This window comes from Acipenser ruthenus, chromosome 4, assembly GCF_902713425.1.
Source record: "Acipenser ruthenus chromosome 4, fAciRut3.2 maternal haplotype, whole genome shotgun sequence".
NCBI lineage: Eukaryota > Metazoa > Chordata > Actinopteri > Acipenseriformes > Acipenseridae > Acipenser > Acipenser ruthenus.
Window position 1 is genome coordinate 16,528,126 of NC_081192.1, and position 18,998 is coordinate 16,547,123.

Here is an 18,998-nt window from a genome sequence, read left to right on the forward strand (position 1 = left end):
TTGTTCTGCATAATTTTACACAGGCTCTGTATTTACACAATCAGCCATGCAAGAAATGATTACTGTGCAGTTTTAGATTAAATACTAAAACTGCACAGTAATCATTGGTATATCTGAATACAATGTTTTATGGTATTTAGATTAAATACCATGAAACATTTATTTATTGTGGATTATTGTATATTAATACTTGTTTTTAAAATTTATTTTAAATAATTGTTTATAACATACATACATGCACACACAGTCGCAGACAAAGGTATAAGGTAACAGATTAAGGACAAGCATTTAATAAATTATAACCACTGTTTAATAATACAAAGAAAAATGCACAATTTTTTGTAATTTATTTCATTTAAGGTATTTGTTCGTGACAAAAGTATTGTCATCCCTGCTTTAGTATTGCGTGTCTATCCTGTTGCTTTTATTACAGCCTTGTGAGAGAAGCCACAGAGAGAATATATATATATATATATATATATATATATATATATATATATATATATATATATATATATATATAATAGGAGGCTTTGTGGTCCAGTGGTTAAAGAAACAAGCTTGTAACCAGGAGGTCCCTGGTTCAAATTCCAGCTCAGCCACTGACTCATTGTGTGACCCTGAGCAAGTCACTTGTGCTCCGTCCTTCAGGTGAGATTTTGTTGTAAGTGACTCTGCATCTGATGCATAGTTCACACGCCCTAGTCTCATATCTTGTAAAGCACTTTGTGATGGTGGTCCACTATGAAAGGTGCTATATAAAGATTATTATTATTATACATATGTGTGTAGATGTGTATTTAATATGATTATTATTAAAACTCATATTCAAATTATGATAAACTAGTTGCAATTGAAAAATAAATGTATATAAAGAATAGTACATGCACACTTACTTTCCTGTCAGCATGACCTAACCATGGATGACCTTAACTGGATTTGTGAATTATCAATGAAATAAAGAGAAAAGCACTGAATAAAACATATTTTTGATGACTGATTGTATATTAGGCTAATAGTTTGTAACAGCTTTTTAGTTTTGAGGCTTTATATTTAACCCTTTACTGCCCTGGGTATGTTCCCAAACCTATTTAATGTCTATTTTCTGAATGTCAAATATATTGGACATGGCAGGAAAAGGTTGATACCAGTTTTTGTTTCCAATTTGTACCAAAGAATTGAGTTTCTAGCCTGTTTGAGACATTTTGTAGCATGTTATTTAATAGATTGGTACCTACTGTGGAACATGCATTTAACTACTACTGATATGTTCCTCATTTAACAATTACTTTGTCTGATGGCAATCAAAAAAATACTAGACAGGCCAGCTAAATCAATAACCTTTTTTTATTTTTGTTTTACTTACTTGAATAACTTCTCAATGTCAAACAGCAGGCACTATAACTAAAGTAGCCCTCAGTTTAGCTCCTGCTATTCTTTAAGTGGTCCTCAATAGTGCCTGAGGACTGGTGGCTTGAAGCCCTGGGAATAATTAACTTCGCAATGTAGATATAAATAGGTATGGAGCACTAAGGATCAGCAGAGCGATCCCACATTCTCTCAGCATACAATTTTGTCACAGGGCATAAGCATAACAGTTTGGGGAGGGTGAAGGTATTATTTCAACAAGGAGTGTAGAGGAAGTTTGGAGCCTAATTATTGAATTATATTAAACAAGAATGCTTTCATAATTGTGTTCTCTGTCTCGTATGGTTTAAACTATTATTTCCGTTTAAACTCCGCTGTGATTTTTGGGCCTCAACACTCAACGGAAGTGCTGTCAAGTGACAAAAGAAACTCTCAAAGCAAGAAAGACAAAGATAACTACATATTGCTGTTTACATGAGAGGGTGTATGTGGCAGGGTGAAAGCCCTGCCGGTACACAGGTGTGGGTTGGGGGTTGGGGGTTGGGGGGGGGGGGGGGTAAATTCCTCCCTGTCAGAACATGTGGGAATGTGGCTGAAGCTGTAAATTGAACAAATGATTAATGCTTAATTAGGCTCCAGTCACAGGTGTTAATGTTAGAGTTTATTGTTGATGAAGATGAAGGTAAAGGTATGTGTTGCTGTGCTGTTTGTTCTTTGTTATGTCCGTGAGTTTTTGTAGACCTTTCGTTTTAGCCCTTGTGCCTTTTAATTTGTTAATGTGTTTTTGCCTCTGTTGTCATTGTGAGTAAACGTGCACAACAGCGTTTAACCTGCAGCTTCTGTGCTTCTGAGTCTCTTCCTGCCAGTAACAGCTTGGCCGTGATGCTACCCTGTCACACTTGGGCTGCATTCAATATGCAGAGCACTCTGCCATGGCGCTACGTAACATAAGTTAGCTCTTATTGAACAGTGTGTTACAAAGAGAGAACTTTCAAGATGGTGGAAAAATCAGCACTAGTGTTGTTTTTGGATGAATTTATGGAAGATTGTGCAGAAAATCCATGCCATAACTGGTAGTGATACAACCTCATTCCTGTCTGGCCACACCAAGAAAACAGCTTTCAATGTTTTTTTCCAGCACAAAAAACTGCTTTGTGGCCTTGGACAAGAACCTCTTACTGAGGAAACAACACATGGGAAGAAGAGACAGTTACACTCCCATAACAGCAAAGAACCATGAGCCAGAGCTAGAGCTGTCAGAAACAATAACTGCACAAATAGACTGTCTGAAACAGTATTATGGCTTGCTACCTGGTGCTGTCATAAGGGTTCAGTCCTATGTGTGTCTTCCTGTGCTATCTTAACTATGATGGTCTGCGCCGTCATGTTTTTTGTAATGCCAACTATCTTTAAATAGTGCAGACTCTGTCTCTGTGTTGTTATATAGTACCTGATGTTGTCTCATTATGCATTATTATGAGACAGTTATTAAGAGTTATTATTTAATTGGTTCTTTCTAGAATGATTAAAACCCTAACTTTTTTAAACTGTACACAATATATAATGTATGATATACAGGGACTTCATGCGTAATAGCATATTTTAGAGGAATTCCGCATGCACAGTTAATCCAGACTACCAGACTACTGGGTTGGATATAAGGTAAATTCTGTAATAACATTTTATATGTCTGCATCATAGTCTACTGTGGTATAAATAATGTTATTTGTAATTTGGCAAATAAACCATTGACACAATATATATATATATATATATATATATATATATATATATATATATATATATATATATATATATGGGTAGTTTAAAATAATATCTAACATGTTAAAATGTAACTCCCCTTTTTTATCCCCATTGCCGAGCTTGAATAGATGAGGTATTGCAGTCGACAAAGCCTATGCTTTAGCCACAGGCAAGTGAATAGTTTAACATAAATGATGCCTGCCTGGGGGAAAAGCACAGCATAATTTGCCTGAGGTAGACAGGTCTGACCAATAATGTATTTATGATTTTGTTGAAAGCCTTCTATTGTATCCAATATTGCCTACAACTATGTCTGTCCTCCACTTTTTATTAACCTTTGGCTTATCACAAATAGTTTTTCATTAAACTGGTGACTACAAATCAATACCTCAGAATTTTTTAAAAAAAGGATTTTGTTTATTCTATAATGTAGGCGTTGATACCAGAAAATATTTTTCTCGTCACCATCAGTACAGACAAGTTTGATTACACCGTGTAACAATTTTTTTTTTTTTTTTGGTTACTGGGTAGTAAGTGTTATTTCCTAATTGCTTATGCCTCAAAAGTATAGAAAATGGCTATTATTCCCCACAAACTTTGCTTTTGTGACCAGGACAGTGATATTTTGAAATTTACCTATTTTCCAGAACAGTGGTCCAGTGGTTAAAGAAAAGGGCTTGTAACCAGGAGGTCCCCGGTTCAAATCCCACCTCAGCCACTGACTCACTGTGTGACTCTGAGCAAGTCACTTCACCTCCTTGTGCTCCGTCTTTCGGGTGAGACGTAGTTGTAAGTGACACTGCAGCTGATGCATAGTTCACACACCCTAGTCTCTGTAAGTCGCCTTGGATAAAGGCGTCTGCTAAATAAACTAATAATAATAATAATAATAATAATAATAATAATAATAATAATAATTCAGTGCTGAGTAAACATGGAGTAACTTCTAGAACTTTCTAGAACTTTCCAGTAATATAAATAGTAGTATAAATACAGGGGCCTTAAGCCCACCAGTTCAGTTTAGTTCCAGCTGCCTAAGTGGGTACATATCTGCATTTTTCTGAGATGGCATCAAGAGGCTGCAAGCATCCGGCAGACGCATTTTGCTATGTCTGCGGCCAATTTATCAAGACAAGAGTGAAAAAGTACTCCGTGGAAGCATCTGCTAAGATGTGTGAGGCCTACAAGGCATATTTCGGCATGCCTGTCGGGGATCAAGACAAACCCTGGGCACCTCATTTCACCTGCCAGCACTGCAAAAAAACTCTGGAAGGTAAGATGGACAATTGTTGCTCGGAATTTTATGTTATAAAATTTGTTAATTTTTAAAATTGTAAAAGTTTTTAATTTTAAAATGTTTTACAATTTTCAATGTTATTGAAAAAATATATCATATATGAAAAATGTTGTGAGAATCTCTTACACATTAGTCATGGGTGAAATAAATGTATTTTTGTAGGATGGTACAGAGGGGAAAAGAGAGCCATGAAGTTCGCTATCCCAAGAATTTGGCGGGAACCCACTGACCACTCAAGCAACTGCTACTTCTGCATGGTGGACCCTTCCAAACGTCGGACTGGCAAGAATGCACCTGCTATCACGTATCCGGACCTTCCTTCATCCATCGCCCCGGTGCCACACTGCCATGAGCTCCCCGTACCCACTCCTCTGGAGAGAGAGCAGCCGTCTTTAGAAGAGAGCAGCAAGTCAGAGAGCGAGGAAGACGTTGTAGATCCAGATGACAATTTCAGAGGTGGAGCTGAGGAGAGAAACCCATACTACCCCAACCAAAAAGACTACTCACTTCTAAATCTTTTGTGGTCATTTTTGTATTACTTTAGTATAAATACATGTTAATTTGGATTCATATGTTGTTTTTTTCTGACTTTATGTGAACGAAAAGACACAAATTCGCCCGTTTTCTCATTGGAGGTAAATAGGTAAATTTCAAAATATCACTGTCCTGGTCACAAAAGCAAAGTTTGTGGGGAATAATAGCCATTTTCTATACTTTTGAGGCATAAGCAATTAGGAAATAACACTTACTACCCAGGAACAAAAATTCTGTTACATAGTGTTACTATTTGTACCACATTTGTATATTTAAGAATACTTGAGTAGGTCATAACAAACAAGTGATAAGAGGGACAATGAATTTGTCACTGGTAGAAAACCTAACGTTCTCTTAAAGCACTGTTCTATAACAATTACTAATCTTCATAAAATTATAAAAAATAATAATTCACCCTGAACCAAATTGCAAAGCGTCTGCTGCAGTTCAATGCCTACTATTTGAAAGTAAAATAAAATAAAAGTAATTAAGCAAATAACTTTTTTAGTTAGCCCCTTATGGAAACTTTATTTTAAAAGTAAGTATTTAAAGAGTTTTTGAAGATCGTCACTTAACAATAAATGTGATTTTTTTTTTTTTTTTAGATAATAAAACTGGCTCATTGTATTTTGTTTCAAAGTACAATTCTATATAAATGTACAGTATACTGCAAGGTAATTTAGCAGCTTACCATGCTTTTTTCCATGTTTGTTTTCCAGGGTACCTTTACTGTGCTTCACCATGGTTACCACGTTCTATACGCTGTGCTTTAGCATAGAATATAGTACGAGTATTACAATTTAAATAAAACAACTTCAACAGATTACTTTAGCTAATAAATGTTTGTTTTTTTCTTCTAAGTTGTGAATCTACCCAGAGACACATGTTCAGATGACATTTTGAAATGGCATTGAGTTTTGGTGCATTTCTTGTTTGGCCATGTTTCTGTGATCAATGATCCTGGAAAAATCCTGTGACAGCTGCACTGGCTCTACCTTCTCTTCGGTGTAATATAAAAGCAGGTGGAGTTGAAATATACAGTAAATTATTCATATGATGTAAACTTAAAGATACATACTTAATTGTTTTCTAAATAATCATAAACAGTTGACTTCAAAACTACTAGTACTGTTTTAAGGGATTCATCATACTAACACATAGCACAGCTCATGTGAAAAATATCACATCAACTAACTTATCACCATAACCGCGGCTCTCTTATACCTAGATAGCAGGCAGGAATGTAATAGAAGCGGGAAATGTCTGGGAACGAATTCATCAAGCAAATGAACACCATCCACTGACAATAGCTGTTGGACATAATTGATGGGAATCTTAGGGACATTATATATTAATAAAGTCATTTAAAAAGCTTCTATCTCTCTGCCCTTTACGTTTGCAACTAAGCTTTTATTTCTCAGCTGAGATCTTCACTTCCCCAGGCCACTCGGGGGGCTTCTCTTCAATTATGTTTCTGGATTGAGAGAGGAGCTGTGATCGCTGGCTGATGTGAATCATCACAGCTCCGAGGAGCATGTCAGGCAGCCCACCATATTAAGGGGAAGGGGTTGTGCCTGTGTATGTAATGGCAACAAGGTTTACACCACACGTTCAGTACTATCAATATCAGGATAACAATAAAAAAATAAGAAATCTTCAGACAGAATGTTAACAAACCTGAATGCCAAGCACATCCAATTTTCTACAGTTAGGAAAATGGGTTGCTGCAAAAGAATTTGTCAGGCCATTTTATGAATTTAGCAGCCACCTGTTCATACCAATACAAAAAGAATACCGGTATAACGGAGTCAGCAAATACATTTAGACATTGGCTAGATATCTATCAGAAACATTTCAGTCAAAACATAAGCACATATGAATTAACATAGAAACAGTAATTGCTAAACTTGTAATCCTTTTAATATTTTGAGGTAATACCTATATATATATATATATATATATATATATATATATATATATATATATGCAGAGTTAAAAAAAAATGGTTAACATCAATGACATATAAGCCATGTATATTTTGCTCAATGATGCTCGCAGAGACAAGGTTGGTCACACACTAAAAATCTCTTATTATTTTAGACTTGACCGCTAATAATTATATATTATGCGTCAAATTCATCTTGCATTTTGTTTAAAAATGTTTTATTATATATTAAAACAAAACATGAAACAAACACGTGTTTTGACATATAGTGTGTCTTCATCAGGTGTTGCAGTGATTGTCAATTAAAAACAACTTTATAAGGACACCAATCAATCCAATAATTAATTATTAATTGAAAAATAGCCATAGACATTTAAACTTAACGATGACAATTTTCACCAATCATAGCATCCATAAGTTGAACATGGTTTTAGAATCAATTGTTAGTACATATATAGTGTAATTGTGGAGTAGTGGTTAGGGCTCTGGACTCTTGACCGGAGGGTCGTGGTTTCAATCCCACGTGGGGGACACTGCTGCTGTACATAATAATATAAGAAAGTTTACAAACGAGAGGAGGCCATTCAGCCCATCTTGCTCGTTTGGTTGTTAGTAGCTTATTGATCCCAGAATTTCATCAAGCAGCTTCTTGAAGGATCCCAGGGTGTCAGCTTCAACAACATTACTGGGGAGTTGGTTCCAGACCCTCACAATTCTCTGTGTAAAAAAGTGCCTCCTATTTTCTGTTCTGAATGCCCCTTTATCTAATCTCCATTTGTGACCCCTGGTCCTTGTTTCTTTTTTCAGGTCAAAGAAGTCCCCTGGGTCGACATTGTCTATACCTTTTAGGATTTTGAATGTTTGAATCAGATCGCCGCGTAGTCTTCTTTGTTCAAGACAGAATAGATTCAATTCTTTTAGCCTGTCTGCAGACGACATGCCTTTTAAACCCAGGATAATTCTGGTTGCTCTTTTTTGCACTTTTTCTAGAGCAGCAATATCCTCTTTGTAACGAGGTGACCAGAACTGAACACAATATTCTAGATGAGGTCTTACTAATGCATTGTAAAGTTTTAACATTACTTCCCTTGATTTAAATTCAGCACTTCTCACAATGTATCCGAGCATCTTGTTGGCCTTTTTTATAGCTTCCCCACATTGTCTAGATGAAGACATTTCTGAGTCAACATAAACTCCTAGGTCTTTTTCATAGTTCCCTTCTTCAATTTCAGTATTCTCCCATATGATATTTATAATGCACATTTGTATTGCCTGCATGCAATACTTTACACTTTTCTCTATTAAATTTCATTTGCCATGTGTCTGCCCAGTTTTGAATGTTGTCTAGATCATTTTGAATGACCTTTGCTGCTGCAACAGTGTTTGCCACTCCTCCTATTTTGTGTCGTCTGTAAATTTAACAAGTTTGCTTACTATACCAGAATCTAAATCATTAATGTAGATTAGGAATAGCAGAGGACCTAATACTGATCCCTGTGGTACACCACTGATTACCTCGCTCCATTTTGAGGTTTCTCCTCTAATCAGTACTTTCTGTTTTCTACATGTTAACCACTCCCTAATCCATGTGCATGCATTTCCTTGAATCCCTACTGCGTTCAGTATGAGAATTAATCTTTTATGCGGGACTTTGTCAAAAGCTTTCTGGAAATCTAAATAAACCATGTCGTATGCTTTGCAATTATCCATTTTCAATGTTGCATCCTCAAAAAAATCAAGCAGGTTAGTTAGATATGATCTCCCTTTCCTAAAACCATGCTGACTGTCTCCCGGGATACTGTTACCATATAGGTAATTTTCCATTTTGGATTTTATTATAGTTTCCATAAGTTTACATATAATAGAAGTCAGGCTTATTGATCTGTAGTTACCTGGTTCGGTTTTGTCTCCCTTTTTATGGATTGGTATTACGTTTGCTATTTTCCAGTCTGTCGGTACAACCCCTGTGTCAAGAGACTGTTGCATGATCTTGGTTAGCGGTTTGTACATAACTTCTTTCATTTCTTTGAGTACTATTGGGAGGATCTCATCCGACCCAGGGGATTTGTTTATTTTAAGAGCTCCTAGTCCCTTTAACACTTCTGCCTCTGTTATGCTAAAGTTATTTAAAATTGGATAGGAACAGGTCGACATGTGGGGCATGTTGTCCGTGTTCTCCTTTGTAAAAACCTGTGAAAAGTAATCATTTAATATATTTGCTATTTTTTTTTCTTCATCTATGATTTTGCCATTTGTGTCTCTTAGACATTTAACGTCCTCTTTGAATGTTCTCTGTTATAATATTGGGAAAACATTTTGGAATTGGTTTTAGCCCCCTTAGCAATATTGATTTCTATCTCTCTCTTGGCCTTTCTAACTTCCCTTTTGACCTGTGTTTGCAGTTCCAAGTACTCTTTCTGTGTACTTTATTTTTGGTCCCTTTTAAACGCTCTGTAAAGTGCCTGTTTTCGCTGAATATCTTTTTAAATTGATCTATTAAACCATTTTTGGCCATTTTGTTTTAGATTTAGATTTGTCTACTTTTGGGATGTAATTGTTTTGCGCCTCTAGTACTACATTTTTAAAATACAGCCATCCTTTTTCTGTGGGTGTTTTCTCTATTTTACTCCAATCTACTTCTGTTAGTCTCTGTTTCATACCTTCATAGATTGCTTTTCTAAAATTGTAAACCTTAGCTTTAGTCATTACTTTTTGGGTTTTAAAAAATACTTCAAATGAGACCATGTTGTGGTTTGAGTTTGCCAATGGCTCTCTGACCTCTGTTTTAGTTATTCTGTCTTCATTATTGGAAAAGACTAAATCAAGACATGCCTCCCCTCTAGTCAGTGCCTTGACAAATTGTACCCTTGAGCAAGGTACTTTACCTAGATTGCTCCAGTAAAAACCCAACTGTATAAATGGGTAATTGTATGTAAAAAAAAAAGTGTAAAAAAAATAATGTGATATCTTGTAACAATTGTAAGTAGCCCTGGATAAGGGCGTCTGCTAAGAAATTAATAATAAATATTATACAATGATTAAACTCAAACACTGATATATTAAAACACTAAATAAAGTCATATATTCAGATATGTTACAGATCATATTACGTAGTTAACTTAAACAGTTATTCAATACTAAAGTATAAAATCTTTAAGCTAACTACACAATATGATCTGTAACATATAGCAGAATAGTAGTATATGACTGCATTTTAAAGTGTTTTAATAGATCAGTGTTTGAATGGAAAAACTGTTGCCTCAAGGACTTTGTCAATGTATCGCTGACCAGTAAGGTTGCCCTCAATCTGCACCAAAGGCGTTCTTGTGTTAAAGGAGATTCCTCCCAATATCATCACACTTCCATGTCTCCACACACGTTGTCTTCCGTCAGGTCTGTCATGGGCAAAACGGCATTCATTGGTGAATAAAACACTCCACCACTCTCTCTGCAGCCGCCTCACATGTTCTCTGCCCCACAGAAGACAGCAATTTCGTCTCTCAGCTGTCAACACGTTCCCCCTGGCGGCTGCCGAGCATGCAAATCATATTCATGTAGACGAAGTCTGGTCGGGCGACTGGTTCACCACCATGGACTTATGGGACGTATATTTTCACGTTCCCATTCTTCCAGAGAACAGGAAGTATCTCCGCTTCGTCTTTCAGGGAAGCATTTACGAGTTTGCTATGCTGCCATTCAGCCTCTCCCTTGCTCCTCATATATTTTCAAAGTGCATGGACTCTATCCTGGCCCCCTTGCGGCTGCAGGGGATCAGAGTAATAAACTCTCGACGACTGGATGATCTGTTCCCAGTGGCAGTGGCCCACACGGCAGTTGTGACAGTGCATCTGGCGAGGCTGGGCCTCACCATCAATGATGCAAAGAGTCGGCTTACACCAGTGCAGTGCACAACGTACATGGGGCTCCGGCTGGACTTGAGTACGATGTACGCATACCTGTCGGACAACATAGTAGCAGCTATCCAAGAGAGCCTCTCCTTGTTTCAACAAGGATCGCAGGTCACTCTCATATTGTGCCAGAAACTACTTGGTCTGATGGCCGCAGGCATTTCAGCCATTCACCTGGGTGTACAAGCATGGCTCAATGCGTTCCACCTACAAACAGTGAAAAAATATAATAAAATACACATTTCAAAAGAAACGGGTATGTACATATACCCGTGTACAGGTGTAAACGGGTATATGTACACACAAAACTATTAAACCGTAATCATTTTTTCTAGTACTAGATAAAATATAACATTACTTCAGGTATGACGACTGCATTGTACTCTATGGAGGAGTGTACGTGTCTGCCAGCTGACTGTGCCTGCATCCAGGAACTGTGTTGTAAACACAGACACAGTTCCATTGAACACTATTGTGTTAACACGTGTAAACTGGTACATACAAACCTGTAAAACCAAAATGTTTATTTTTCTAAATGTCATGTTTGGAATAAAGTTATGCTGAAGTAAAAAACATCAATTTGTACGTGAAGAGTTATTCTTCAATATAACGAGGAACAGAACCTTGCAGAATGTCACCAGATTGAGGAAAATAATAAAGAGCAAAAAGTGTGACAACCAACCCTGGTCTCCCCTACCATGCAAACAATCAACAAACCTGTCTGCTCACTATTTAAAATGCAAATAACATTATGTAAGTGCCCAATGAGCTATTGATGTAAAACTTAGACTGTTGTGTTTTCAATTTGTGCATTAGTATATATAAAGGCAGGGTATACAGAGTATATGTCTATGCAGTATATATTTATGACAAGTAGTTAGACCATTGAATGGAAATGGCACACTGTCACCTTACCATCTAAACTTACTTGAACATACTGCTATTGCACTTTACCCTTTCACTATTCTTCTCAGAAGGTACTCTGTAAATGGAGTAGTTTCATTAAAATATATCTTTGGTTTATTTATATATTGTATTTTAGATATTCCCCATGCAAATTTGTGCAGATTATTAATTACAGTTTGGATGGGATTTTTTGCATATTAGAATAACTACATAAATCTGAGATTCTTGTTTTTTTTCAGCATACTGGTCTATGGGTTGGTTCCCATGATCATTCTAACTTGTTCCTCTTTTTCAGATCATTTAAACTAATTAACTGGATCTTTTTATTAGTGTGCTGCAATTGGGACTAATTTTAATCAGGTCTTCAGGAGTTTCTAGTTCCGAAGTTAGTCTGCTTAAAATGGACCAAACCACAGGTGCTCTGCAATTGACCTACAGAACTTATGCCTTATGTTGATGTTAGGGGAAAAAAGCAAGACCAAAAGGGAAGAATGTTCCGACATGTCTTTAATTAATAATTATGTGAAAGTGCTGCTCATAACCGTGGGCTCAGTCAATAAGTATAGTCATGAACAAAATCATGATGAGTAACTACAGGGAGAATTCACATCTTTGATTACTCTGTAATTTCATGTGAAAGGCAATCATTCAGACACTAAAGGAGATTACAAATGAACAGAATAATTTTCCTTCTTTGTTTCTTAAAGTTTACTGTATCATGTTTTATGGACTGTGACCGGTTCATCTGTCTATGTCAAATACAGTAGGACGTCTCTGTGTACTTGATAACCCAGTCTGAATATTAACTGTTAACCCAAAATGCTTCTCCAAACAGTGCCAACATTTTTGATAGCAGTTAGAACTAGAGGACCTGTGAACTCACCTGAAGCAATGGATTCAGTGCTGTGCGCTGAGTTAACTGGTTTTGGTGCTGGAACCATCTTCACAGAGAGCTAAACTCAGTAACATGGCATTGTTACATGATTTTAAGCACATCATTTATAATTATGTAACATAAAGCTGATAAAGCTGGTCCTTACTTACATAATTGTTTCATGTTTTTTGAACTTGCAGAAAACGGTTTTGATATTTTAAATCGATGTGGTGTTGATGTTAATTTGGTCGCCTACTTGGTAAAGTCTTACTTGTTAAAGAGATTTTAAATCTCAAGTAGACCTGGTAAAAAAAAAAAAAAAGATTAAGAAAGGTTAAAAAAAAGGTTAAATTATATATATATATATATATATATATATATATATATTTAGAAAATAGGAAATTACATTGAACCTCAAAGCTTTATTTACAAAAATAAATGTAAAAGAAAAACCCACAATATTTGATTACAGCACTGACAACAAATTCAAATGATTGCAAATATCACTGAAATGAAACGGGGCATATAAAATGTCATTTGAAGCAATTGTTTTCATTACTACCGCATCCTCACTCATTTACATTGGAGAAAAATATGTAGCACATAGCAACAAAAGCAGTGTTATATTGTATTAATTCACATCTTTTCACATAGATGGCGTCAGACTTCAAACATATTTTAGGGCTGAAAAATAAATGTTGCTGACACCAAAACCGCACATTGATAGAGTGGGAAAACATTCTGTAATAGTATAAGATTGCTACCAGCGCGATACAAATTGTACCACAGAAAAAAAATAATGCAAAAGGATTGTGTAATACATGCAGAATGATCATTCTTACTTCAATTATACTATGGATATATGTACACACTTCCAATTTTCCGCCTATTGGGGGGCAAATCTTCCTCCCCAGCATGGATGGAGAACTGCAATGCTGAGTAAGACCCCTCGTTGGGACTCAGTCTCCTGACTCTGATGTAGAGATGGTTGGACTCTTTTAACACGTTCAGCAAACTAGCATCAAAGTGCTTCCAAGCTTCAGTGATCTCATAAACTCATAATGGGCTCTTTAGCTTTTAGATTAGTTACATTACATTATTCTGCTTGTTTTTTGATTTTTTATTTCTACTATCTTGATACAATGCAAATGAAAATGAATGACAATGTTGAAATAAATACAGATGTAAATCCTAAAAACGTTGACTCCATAGTAAAACATTTTGTTGAAAATTATTTGATCAATATTTAATCTAATACAATTTCATTAAAATTTTTGTGACATTTGTTCTTAAAAATGTTTCTTTGATGTCCACATTTGATCTCTTAATTGATTGTTTTTTTAATTCTAAAAACTGTGATTTCTTAAAAAAACACACACAGTGGTTAACAATCAATGGTATTTTGAATAAATATTGAATAGAAATGGAAGGCAATACCTCCTGCAACTTATTAAAACCCTGTATTTCAGTAAGTGATCTCAGGAAAATAACAGTGTAAATTAAAGCAAAGTGCTACAAATTAACCCTGCCCAGGATTAAATAAAAAATAGTCCCACCATAACCATTACAAAGTATAACTTAATTTAGGCCCCACTCTGTACTAGTAAAACATTAATGACCATTGTTTGGTTGTGCTGGTAAGATATATCTCAATGCATGTTGCAGGGTAGTACACTGGTGCTTACTATATGTAGGGTGGCAATCTGGATTAGTCCAGAATGGATCTATTTTAAATGTTTTACAAAAAAAAACAGTTGAAATAAAATGTTATTTTCTCTAACTAGTGGTATATTGGCATCTCTGAAATGTCTTCAACATAACTGGCTCCACTGGTATGACTATATTCTATTAGGGTGATTTCAACAGCACAGCTGGATACCAAAGTAATGTGATGGTGAGATAGTTAATAGCAATTATACAATGAAGGTAAAATAATATAATAGACAGTACAACCATTATACTAAATGCCTTCAAAACGTGGTATATTGTAAAGATGCCAATATATAAGAGCCAAATTACAGATTTAGCATGACTTGTGAGGTCTCAAATACCCCTTTCCCACCTGCACACCCGAGCCGAGTCGGTGTCGAGTCGAGCCAGCCTGGTACGGCTCGGGTAGCTTGAGTTGCTTTTACGCTAGAGAAAGGCGAGCCGAGCTGAGAGACGTCACGCATAAAGAACGTGCTGAGTTGATTCAATTAAATGCCACAGACTGCAAAAATAGAACTAAGCATTAATTTAATAAAATATTTTTTTTACCATGGATTTTTTTTTTTTTAATTGCAGATAAGTACTGAAAATGCGTTGTGTGTGGTGGTGGGTGAGTGGGGGGCGTTGAAATACAATTCCCTATACAAGTGCAATATTTATACAGTAAATACAGTACCGGTGTTCAAACTGTAAACAACTTAACGGTGTAACTTCCGTTTCCCTTTCAAGTCGAAAATAACCATCAAGGTATGGGACATTGCCGTCAGGCAGTAGGGATTGGCTGAGCTTTATGTCAAAGCTGCCGATAGGCCTCCGCGCAAGCTGCCGTGTAAGCCCGCCCCCTTGGGAGCTTACTATACGCAGCGCGCGGAGAGTCACTTCCTCTTTTGCCTTCAGCATCAGTAGCGGTAGGACTTAGAGCTAATTTAACTGATTGTACTCACTAAGCTTAGGCTTGAGAAGCTGGTTTTTCCCCTTCTCCGAGTTTATTTCAGTTATTATTGTTATTATTGTGTATTGTATTATTTTAGAATATATTTTGTGTTTACATTATATATTCCTTTTCGCTTTGCTTCGGCATTGCGTTCTTCGTGGTCTCCCCGTCTTTCCTCTGTTCTTTTATTATTTACTGTGTGGGTTTTTTATATATATATTTTATATATATTGTATTATTGTGTAATTATATATTTTTTATATATTACATTGTGTGTCGGACGCGTGTTGCGTTGGCCTTGGCCACGCGCAATTGCATCCTCGGTCTAGCTTAGGCTATACCGTGTGTGTGTGTGCGGGTAGCTTAGGCTATACCGTGTGTGTGTGCGAGTAGTCTGCTCTGCAGTCCCCCCCCCCCCCCCGCGGCGCGTTCCCGCCACGTGGTATTGCACTACACTCCCTTTCCCTTTGCAGCGTCCACAAAAAAAAAAAAAAAAAAAAAAAATAAAGTTTTTCCCTTCACTATACAGAGGAAGACAACCACCAACGTGCAAAATCCCTTCAGGTAGGTATTGCACAGCACCAGACACTGTACCAGCACTTTGCGTCTCCGCTTGGCGGGTCAGCTGACGCTTAGGCGTCTGTGCTTGCGTTCCACGCTCGGTACTCGCGCTTCGGCGCTCGCGCTCCGGCGCTCGCCCTCCGGCGCTCGCGCTCCGGCGCTTTTGGTGTCAGCGCTTGTGCGCTTGGTGCAGCGCTTCGGCGCTTTGTGCAGCGCTTCTGCGCTTGGTGCTTAGTGCTTCTGCACTTGGGGCTCAGTGCTCGACGCTCGACGCTTCGGCGCTCGGTGCTCGACGCTCGGTGCACGTTTCCATCAACGTCGGTGCTCGACGCTCGGTGCTCGATGCTCGACGCTCGGTGCACGCACCCTCGACGCACCTCGGTGCTCGACGCTCGGTGCTCGACGCTTCGGCGCTCGACGCTCGGTGCTCGGCGCTTGGCGCCTCGACGCACGCACCCTCGATGCTCGACGCACGCGCCTCGACGCTCGACGCTCGACGCTCGACGCTCGGTGCACGCACCCTCGAGGCACCTCGGTGCTCGACGCTCGGTGCTCGGCGCTTGGCGCCTCGACGCTCGACGCTTCGGCGCTCGACGCTCGACGCTCGGTGCTCGACGCTTCGGCGCTCGACGCCTCAACGCGCGCACCCTTGACGTCGACGCACGCACCTCGGTGCTTGACGCTTCGGCGCTCGGTGCTCGACGCACGCACCCTCGACGCCTCGGTGCTCGACGCACGCACCCTCGACGCCTCGGTGCTCGACGCACGCACCCTCGACGCCTCGGCGCTCGACGCGGCGGCGCTCGACGCACGCACATCAGGTGCTTGACGCTTGGTGCCCAGCGCTTCGGCGCTCGACGACGCGCACCTCGCTCTCGTCTTTGACGTCAATATGTCTGGGTTCCACCGTTGTGTGACCTGTCAGGCCAAGTTGCCTGCCAGCGACCCTCATGAGGACTGTGTCGCATGTTTAGGGCCGGACCATGCAGCATCTGCCCTGGCAGACAGGGCATACTGCCAGCTATGTGCGGGGTTTAAAACACGCACCCTACGCCAGAGAGCTAGGAAGGCGGTGGGAGGTCGTTCCCCATCTTCGGGCTCGTCCCACACCGTCTCGGCCCCACCATCGTCTATCGTGTCGCTGCCGGCGACGTCTCAGCCTATGAGCCCATCTTCCCAGCTTACAGCTGGTCAAAGGTCTCCAATTAGGCGTGCTCGGGAACGTTCCCGCAGCCCATCCTCTCGCGGGGCTCGCCCCCGTCGAGAGTCGCGATCCAGATCTCGATCGCCTCGCCGGAGAAGACACTCCCGCTCCCCTCGAAGGGGTAGACGGCATCAAGACACATCTGGGGTGGCTGAGCTCACCTCCAAGATGTCGCAGTTCATGGAGCTCATGATGGGACAACAATCCCTCCTCATGACTCTAGCGAACGTGGCGCCTCGGGCCCCAGAAATGGTTACCGGACCCAGGGCTAGTCAGCCGATGGTTCCTCCACCAGTTCCCCAAGAAGTAGAGTGGGACGCCGATGCTGTCTCAAGGGACGCATCTGATGCAGACCCGCTCGTTGAAGATACAGAGCCTGAGGTGGCATCCCAGCACTCTGGGCAGGACGACCCTGAAGTGCTGGATACTAATGACCCTATCTGGTCAGTGGTGGAGAGGGCAGCCCGCCATCTAGGCGTGGACTGGCCCGCATCAGAGCCAACACGTCGCTCTCTGTTTGAATTGCCATCGGCTCCGCCCCTTCAGTCCAGGATGCTCCCGGCATTCCCGGATTTTATTAAGGAGGTGCAGTCCACCTGGGGAGCACCGGCCTCCGCCCCTGCGACTTCTCGCAAGGCTTCGGCCTTCACCATGCACGGGGCGAGCGAAGCTGGGCTGGCGTTGTTTCCGCCAGTGGGCGCCGCGTTCGCCGCGCTAGTAAAGACGCCGACACTTTCGGGGCTGGCTAAGGACCCTTTCTGCCCTAACAGGCAGTGTAGGATTACGGAGGCCCACCTAAAAAAGGGTTATGCCGCGGCTACAGAGGCAGTTAGACTGTCCAACGTGGCCAGCCTCCTGACAGTCTACCAGGCGGCGCTGATTCGCGACCTGCCTGAGTCCCCACCCGTCGGGCTCAGGACCGAGCTGGGTGCAGTTGCACAGCTGTTGGTCAGACTGGCTCAGCTAAATGCGCGAGCACAGGGCAGGAGCATTGCTTCTCTAGTAGTAGCAAGGAGGCAGCTATGGCTCTCACAGGCCAGGGTACAGGAGCCTGATAAGGCCCCGTTGTTAGATGCTCCTATATCCCCGGGGCACACGTTTGGCCCAGCGGTGGAGGAGATGCTGCAACACTCCGTCAAGGCGCGTGAGGCGTCGCATCAGTTGGCTAAGATGTGGCCAAGCAAGCCTTTCCAGCCAAGGCGGCCGCAGGAGCGCCAATGGCGCAGGGCGCCGCCGCAGCAGCAGGCGCACCCACAGGGCAGTAAAACCGCCCCCTCGGGGGTTGCAGCACGCAGCCAACCAGCATTTGCGAGACCGCAGCGCGGAGGGTGGCGCCCCAGAGGAGGTAGCAGACCACGTCCTCGTGGCTCTGGTCAGGCCCCTCGTGAGCGAGCGCAGCCTAAGCAGCCCTGAGAAACCCCGGCAGCCGTTAACCCACCCCTACACTGTTCCACAGCTCCTGTTCTGGCAACAATGCACCAACGACATCTGGGTGCGCAAAACTATAATCACCGGGTACACCCTTCAATTCCGGTTAAAACCCCCCCCCTTCAGGGGAGTGGTGGTAACTGCAGTGAAGGACTCGGTTCAGTCCTCAGCTCTAAATGCAGAAATACAGGCATTGCTCAAGAAGCGTGCCATTCAACTAGTAGACCCTGCTCTGACCGACCAGGGGTTCTACTCCAAATACTTCCTTGTGCCAAAGAAGGACGGCGGGCTCCGCCCTATTCTAGACCTGCGTGTACTGAACAAATACCTACGGGTGTTGTCGTTCAAGATGCTTACGCACAGGCACATTGTCCAGTCTGTCCGGCAGGGCGACTGGTTTACCACCATAGACCTCACAGATGCGTACTTTCATGTTCCCATCTGTCCAGGTCACAGGAAGTACCTACGTTTCGCATTTCAGAGCAGGGTCTACGAGTTTTGTGTCCTGCCATTCGGCCTGTCTCTAGCTCCTCGAACCTTTTCGAAGTGTATGGACGCCATTCTA